Raw genomic sequence first — 9001 nt, forward strand, 5'->3', positions numbered from 1 at the left:
CATCCACTCACCTCAGCTTCCCAAAGGCGTGGGATTACAGGCTGAGCCACCGAGCCCAGCCTCATACCTTTTTATGACATCAACATGTTACCCATCTGCTGTGAAAAAAATAGATTTTGAATCTTATAAAACACTTTTTTTTGCATCTATTGACATGATCATGTGATTTTTATACTTTATCTTGATAATATGTCTAATTACATTGTTTAGTTGTCAGATTTTAAGATTCTTGCACTCCCAGAATAAACGTCACTTACTCGTAATGCAGTAACCATTTTGTATATTATTGGATTTAGTTTACAACTTTCTTTCCATGTCTACTCCTCCTGCTTCCTTTTCAGTGTTCCTAGGTTCACTGCCCAAATAAATTACTTGTACTCAAATCTTAGTCTCAAAGTTGGCTTCTGGGGGACACTGACTTAATACACCATGCAAACATTAACTCCCCCCCAACTAGTATAATTACATCACTATATAAAGTAGAATTTAAGGCCAGAAGCATTACTAGAGAATAAGAGGGATGTTTCCAATACAAACAGTCCTCCTGCCTGTAATCCCAAAGTGCTAGGACTACATGTATGAGCGACCACCTCCCACCTACAGAATTAAACTTAAAAACAAAACAAAACAAGAAAATGCTGTTTGGAAATTATACAATGATCATGATAATTCATGAGTTCAAAAAATAAATTCCAGTGAAAATTAGAAAAAAATTTTACCTGAAAGATAATGTATTAAAACTCATGGGATGTAGCTAAAGTTGTATTAAGAGGGGGATTTATAGCAATACATGCATATCTTAGAAAGAAGAAAGGTTGAAATGGTCATTATCTAAGTATTATTATCAAGAAGTTAGAAAAAGAACATCAAATTAAATTCAAAGTAGATGACAGTAAATTTTAAAAATAAGAGGAAAAATCAATGAATTAGAAAATACACATTAAATAGATAAAAATTTTAAAAGTTTGTTATTTGAAGAGATTAGTAAAATCAGTGGACATTCAGAAAAACAAATCATGAAAAAGAGACAAGCCATGAATTAGCAGTATCAGAAATAAAAAGGAGTACTTCACTACAGAAGTACTGCTAGAGATATTAAAAAATATTAAAAGGATATTAAGGAACTACTTTATACCTGTAAACTTGGAAATATAGAGAAAATGAGAAAGTTTCTGTAAAAACAGACCTTACCAAAACTGACAAATAGAAATTGAAAACTTAAATAGTTCTATATGCAGTAAAGTCATGGAACCCAAACTTTAACATTTTTCCACAAAAATGTCCTTAGTCCAGATGTCTTTACCAGTAGATTCTGCCTTATATGTTTCAAAATAAAATAAAAAGTGGGGACATTTTCCCATGTATTTTATGATGCCAGTTACACTTTGATATCAAAATCTGAAAAGGAAATTACTCAAAGGAAATTACATGCTCTTCTGTCTCATGAAATATATATAAGAATTTGATTCCAGGGAATGCCCTCAGACAAGACCCACAAGCAACTGAAAGGCTTTTGGTGAAAGGGGATGGTAAATGCCAGAAGCATGAAACAGGGACTCACAGTGTCTTTTACTCATGGAATCTACTTCCCCATTCATAGGTTCAACCTCTTTGTGTTCCTGTATATAGAATGAGTCTCTCATAAGCAGTCTATAATTCTTCGCCCCACCCAGGGTGACAATCTTTGTCTTTAAATGCGGGCAATTTATTCATTTACATTTAATGCAACTACCAATGAATTCAGTTTTATAATTACCTGGCAACTTCTTGTTTGTTTGGTTTTTTTGTCACGACTTTTTATGCTCATTTATTTTTTATTTCTTACCTTTGGGCAATTCAATAAAAAACTCTGTGGGTTTCTCTATCTCTTAACAGTTGTCCTCTGCCTTGACTTTCATTCTCTTGCCAGCACTGAGAATCAGCAAGTGCCCCAGAGGGGAAAGCAGGGTATCTGCTTCCTCTGAGCTGTCCTCTTTCACCTACTTGCTTTAGCTGCTGTCCAAATGCCTTCAACAATGTTGTGTGTGTTTTGTCCAGCTTTTCTACTTGTTTTGACTGGAAGGTTTTCTTATAAGCTTCTTCAGCACAGCGAGTAGTGAAAATCCTTCTAAAATTTATTTACTCTGCCATTTCTTGATGAACATTTGATTTTCTCCTCAGTCTTCTTCTATTCTTCTATTCTAAAAAAAATTGTAGTAAAAAGTAACTTTAAATATCTGTCTTTACCAATGTGTGCAAATGTAGCTGATGAAAAGGAGTTTTTTTGGTCAAAGAAAGCATGCATTTAAAAGGCTGCTAGCTCTTACCTAATTTCACTCTTAAGAGATGTGTCAATTAATAATTGTGTGAAAGAGTGTACTTCACCAAAGAAAATATGTGGTTTTGGTTTTGAGTTTGTTTGTTTGTTGTTTCTTGCTTTGTGAGTCAGAGTCTCACTCTGTCACTCAGGCTGGAGTGCAGTGGCACACTCACGGCCACAACAGCCTCGACCTGCTGGATTCAGGCAATCCTTCCACCTCAGTCTTCCGAGTAGCTGGAACCACAGGCACGTGTCACCATGTCTGGCTAATTTTTCTTGATTTATTGTAGATATAAGGTCTTGCCCAGGCGGGTCTGATGTGTGTTTTTTATAGAACAAGTACAGGATCTTCTTCAGAAGTCCATGAAGATAACGCAGACTAAACTCTGGCCTTTTTTCTTTTCCTTGACAAGTTCCTAACTAAGGACCTGGGGAGATGGTTTTTTTAAATTAACACTATCCAATATGGTTTACTTTCCAACCTGATCATAGTAACAACAACAACAACAAAAAAGTTCAGGACCTCTACCTTGGGAATACAATGTATCTAATACAAAAAAAGACAGAGAAAGGAAGGAGGGGGACACACTTTATCGTTTAGACAGATTATCCCACTAACAACTTTACAAAAGAACCAAACATAAGCACATGTGCAAAAATTACTGCAATCTAATCTATATTACTCCAAACCTAATTAGCTTGTGGGTAAAAATGAGGTTGTGATGATGGTGACAACTACGTTCTCCTTTTATCTCCCAATTAAGTTAGTATTTCCCACTTTTACCCACAATTCTGTTTTTATGGGAATTCCTGAAAACATCTTTGTTTCTTTCTTCCTCTCATGCTGTCTTCCTTTGTAATTTGATGGTTTTCACAGTGCTGTGCTCTGAATACTTCCTATTTTTGCATTGTGCTTCTATTAAAGATTTTTGCTTTGCTGTTACCATAAGGATTACACAGAACATCTTATACTCATAACTGCTTATTTCAAGCTGATAACAACCTAACTTTGCATATAACAACTACACTTTTACTCCTCCCACCCCACATTTTATGCTTTTCATGTTGAATTTACTTCATTTTTGAGTGTACATTCATTAACAATTTATTTTAACTATAGTTATTAATAGTTTTGTCTTTTTAACCCTTGTACTAGGGATAAAATTGCTTCATACACTATCATTACGGCCCTAGGGTTTCTTGAGTATGGCTCTGTTACACCACTGAGTTTTGTGCTTTTGTATATTTCATGTCATTAATTAGTGGCCTTTTGTTTCAGCTTAAATAACTCTCTTTAGTAATTCCTGTCATGCAGGTCTAGTGATAATGAACTCCCTTAGTTTTTGTTTGTTTGGGAAAGTTTTAATTTCTCCCTTATTTCTGAAAGACAGTTTTGCTAGATATTCTTGATTGGTGTTTTTTTTTCCTTTGGTACTTTAAATATACAATTGACCCTTGGACAATGCAGGAATGAGGGGCGCCAGTCCCTCATAGAGCTGAAAATCTATGTATAACTTTTGACTCCCGAGAACTTAATTACTAGTAGCCCACAGTTTACTTGAAGCTTTATAGTAACCAAAATAGTCCATGAACACATATCTTGTATGTTATATGGATTATATATTGTATTCTTACAATCAAGTAAGCTGGAGAAAAGAAAATGTTATTAAGAAAATCATAAGGAAGAAAATATATTTACTATTCATTAAGTAAAAGTGGATCATCCCAAATATCTTCATCTTTGTCATCCTCACATTGAGTAGGCTGATTAGGAGAAGGAAGAGGAGAGGTTATTCTTGCTGTCTCAGGTGTGAAAAAGATGGAGGTGGTGGAGATGGGAGCAGGAAGGCAGGAACACTGGGCAACTTTGATGGAAAAAATCCACATTTAGTAGACTCATACAGTTCAAATCCCTGTTGTTCTAGGGTCAACTCTATCATACTACTCTCTTCTGGCCTGCAGAACTTCTACTAAGACATCTACTGATAATTGTATTGTCACTCCTTTGCATGTGATGTGTTTCTTGTCTCTTGTTCTTAGAATTTTGTCTTTGTCTTTGATTTTTGATAGTTTGATTATTATGTGTCTTGGTGAACTCCTATTTTGGTAGAATTTGGAGACTTCTAGGCTTCCTGTACTTGGCTGTTGGTGTCTATCTCCAGATTGGGTTAGGTGGATGGATGGGTATTTTCCTCTGGGTTCCACTTGCCCTTCCTTCCCTTACCCTTCCACTCGAGGGCATAAGAGCTCTCACTATTACTGGTATGGAGTATTGCACCAGTCTTTCTTTCACCCACCCCTGTCTGCACCTGTGGAAAGAGTCCCACAACTGAGCTCTCCTCAGCTCCTATTCGAGTGAGCTGTGTGCTGCTGAGATCCTGATTGATTCACTTGACGTGTCACTTGGTCTCAAATTATAACTCACCACTTTGTTGTTTAAAAGAAGAAGAAAAAATCATTGCCCCACCAGTTCTGTGGCATTGCTGTGTCCCCCTGCCCAGCTATGTCTATGCATGTGTCGTGGAACCCTGTGCAGAGACTGACTCCTGACTGTGAAACTCCGAGACAGCTACACAGGGTTTTCTTTATTGTTGTCTCCCTTCCTGTGTTGATGTACTACCAGGGAAAGGACAGAGCAAGACTTCTAGCAATAGCTCAACTGCTGAGGTGACAGAGAGGAGATCAGAAAAGAGAAAAAAAGTTGTCTATGATATTACCCAAGGAGGGGCATTAGACAGCTCAGTATTGTGGGGACAACTTTATTGGAACCTAAGGCTATGGGGAAGAGACCTTTCCTGGCTGAACATTAGAATATGGGTGCTTGAGTCAGTCCCAGCAAATGGTCATGCCGCTAAGACAATCTTACTTCTGGTGACCACATTGCCTGAATCATTTACCATCCAGAAATATAATTGCAAACAAGATCATTCTTACCCTCATGCATTATTGACATTCCCACTGTGGGAAAGACATTGTGACTGGTGCTTCCACAGGAGTAGGAACATTTAGGGAAAACTTAGTGTTGCCCAGATGGACTCTGGTATCATTAATCAAGTAATAACAGTAATGCCTAAAGCACAGTAGGAAGAGGGAGCACTGAGAACAAACATTTTCTTAAAGCAATAACCTATGAAATACACGTCTAACTGATAGTAAAATGCCTATTGCAGGCAATTCTCTGCCTATTTGCAGACCCTCCAACCATACACTGAGTGTCATTGTGAGCAAAACACAAAGGAATAGTAACAATTAATTGAGGTCCACTGGTATGCAACAATATACTTGAACTCATTCAATTCTAACAATAGCACTATGAGGTAGACATTATTACCCCCATTTTACTGAAAAGGAAACAGAAATGCCGGGAAATTGCCAAAGTTGTCCAAATTCACATAATAAGGGACAGGGCAAGAACCCAATCTGAGAGCCTTAAGCTGAAGTGATTGATTGGACCTACTGGTTACATTTTGTGGAGATTGGACTGAGTATACATACCTGTATGTACATATACAAAGTCAGCATAAAATATAATTAAGTTCATAAAAGGTTTAAATAGATGGTAAAGAAAGAATATGTAAGACTACTCACACACACACACACACACACACACACACACACACACACCATACACGGGGCGGGGGGTGAGGAGAGAGAGAGTTAGTTCTTGCTTCTGAGTCAGTCACCAGAGATGTGAGACTTAAGTTAGACTTTGAATAGTAAATAGAGAAGGTTTGGGATAGATGGGACAATGGTGTGAGTCAAATCACAAGAATGGAAAAGTCCCGGTTTTGAGCAAGTATGGTAATTTGGCTGGAGGCAAAGGTTCATACAAGGAAGTCATGGGAAATTAAACTGAGAAGGAGACCAACTGTGAGGGAAATGGCTGTCAGACCACAGTGGTTAGACTTTTTATACTGCTAGAAAGGAGACATGAAACGATTAAGCAACGGTTCAGAAAGATGACCAGGCGGTCACATGACAGTGCTAAGGAAAGAGACTGAATTTATGATATATGGAGCACAGGAAGAGGGTGACAGTAGTCATCCAGCTGTGGAGTGAGAGAGGACTCAGTCGGTGGCAGTAGGCACAGAAAGAAGGTCTGACTAAAGGGACATTTAGAAGGAAACATCAAGAAAATATGGCAACTGCTCATAATAACATGAAGAGCAATAATAACTAACATATATCTATTCATTTCTACCAAAATTGTTGAAGTGTCTTCTTTGTACCAGGCACAGTTATGAGCTCTGGATACACGGCAATGAATATAACAGGCAAGATTCTGTCCCCCAAGGGATTCATTTTCCAATGGAGGAGGTACATGGTAAACAAACTTCAAGGGGGTAATTTGTGCAACAAAGATACATAAGACAGGATTAAGGGGTGGGATATCAACACATTGGCAGCTTAGATCAGAGCAGGTGTCTTTGAGGATGAGATATTTGATCAGGTATCTGAGTGAAGTGGAGGAGAAGACCATGTGAATATCTCTGAGAAAAGCATTCCAGGCAGAGGAAACAGGAAGTGCAAAGGCCTGAGGCGGCCACATTCTGCCTGTGATCAGAAGACAACAACCAGTGTAGCCAGTGAAGAGTGAGTAGAAAGGAAAGTGAAAGTGATATTGCTGAGTCAGCAGGGGCCAGTGACGATGGGTCTTGATGGCTGTGGAAGTGGTCTGAGTGACTGAGGTAGAAGAATCACCTGAGCCCGGAGGTCGAGTTTGCAGTAAGCCATAACCGTGTTACCGCATTCCAGCCTGAGACCTCAACTAAAAAAAGAAAAAAAAAAAGTACAGTAGACCCTACCTTGAAAACATACCCTGGGTCTGTTCAGTTCTCACTACCTTCCCTGCAGCCACACCGCTCCACATACGCTTTCACTAGCCTTCCTGCTTTTGGGCTTGGTCCTCTGACACGCAGTTCTCCACATCTGCCAGATCTGATTGATCTCTGCTACAGCCCTGTTAGTGACTTCTTGGAATAAGAAGCACTTGGAATAAAACCCGAATTTCTCAGCCTCTGATTGCAAAGTCTTACATAATCTGGTCTCTGGTGGCTTTGCTGACTTCATCTCATTCCTGTCTTCGCCTTGCCCATAGCATGCTAGTCGCTTTCACTTTCTCAAGCACACCACGTCCTTGCACCCCACCGTCCGTGTGTCTTCAAAGCCTGATTCTGCTTATCACTCAGCTCTTGGCTCAAATATCACCTCCTCAGGCAGCCTTCCAGATCACCCAAGTCATTGTCTACTTTTTTTTTTTCTGGTTTGGTGTCAGGTTTATTGAGGTATAATTTACATACAATAAAATTCAGCCTTTTTAGTGTACAATTTCACAAACATATAAAGTCTGTAACCACTGTCATAAGCATTCCCAAAATATTCCCTCATTCGCCATTGTAGTCAACATCTCTCCCCAACTAACACTTGGCAACCCCTGATCTGTTTTCTGTCCCTATCATTTTGCCTTTTCCAGAATCTTATATAAATGGAATTAAATAATAGTTAGCGATTTGGGTCTGCTTTCTTTCATCTACAATGATGCATTTAAGATTCATCTATGTTGCTACATGTATTAGTAATTCACTCCTTTTTATTACTGATTGGTATTCCATTGTATGTATGTGTCATAATTGGTTTACCTATTCCCTAGTTGAAGAACATTTGGCTTATTTCTAATTTTGGTGATTATTAATAGAGCCATCAGAAACATTTGCATGCAGATTTTTATGTGAACATCTGTTCTAATTTCTCTTAAGTAAATAAACAGTAGTAGGATTGATGGTATGGTAACTGTATGTTAAATTTTCTAAGAAATTCTTTATTTTGAATTAATTATTATATAGTGTGAGGTATGGGTAAAGGTTCAATTTTTGGACTATGGATGTCCAATTGTTCCAGTACCATTTGTTAAAAAGACCCTATCAAATTATCTTTACATCTTTATTGAAAATCAATTGGTAAAGTGTGACATTAATATAATAAAATGATATTAAAGCCGAGAAATTGTAGCATAGAGTTTTTGTGTGCATTCAGAGGTTTTTTTTAGTCTTTTATTTTAAAGGTGCGGTGTACAATTCAGGGTTAAGTATACAAATGTTAATTATGCAGGTAAACTTATTGATGAGGTGTGCCCTCTCTCCCAACCCCTCATAATGCCACTACTGCCAATCCTCACAGCAACTTGGATGGACTTAAGAGTCTATAATACTGAGTGATCTATCACAGAAACAAAGAACTGAGTATCACATGTTCTCACTCATAAGTGGATCTTGAACAATTATCATAATATTAAAAGAAACGGATTGTCAGTAATGGGAAATTGAGAGTAGGGGAGGAGCGGCATTGTTCACTTTAAAAGGAAGAGTCTAATTCCTTTCCTCTTGAATTTGGAGGAATTAGTGCCTTGCTTGGCTGACGGAATGCCATGGAAGTGGCATTCTGGGACTTAAGCTAGGTTCCTTGCAACTTCTGCCAGGGCTTCCTGGAACACTCCCACTGGGATCCCTGAGCTGCCATCTAGGAAGTTTGACTACCCTGACACTGCCATGCTGGAAAGGACCCATGTGGGCATTCCAATCAACCATCCCAGCCTTCCAGCCATCACACCCAGTTACCAAACAGCCAGACAAGATCTGTCATCAACTGAATACCACCCAGATTGACACCATGCAGAGCAGAAGACTAGCCCAGCTGAGCCCTCCC

The sequence above is a fragment of the Carlito syrichta genome, unplaced genomic scaffold, assembly GCF_000164805.1.
Source record: "Carlito syrichta isolate Samal-C Ts95f unplaced genomic scaffold, Tarsius_syrichta-2.0.1 Scaffold315119, whole genome shotgun sequence".
Taxonomy (NCBI): Eukaryota; Metazoa; Chordata; class Mammalia; order Primates; family Tarsiidae; genus Carlito; species Carlito syrichta.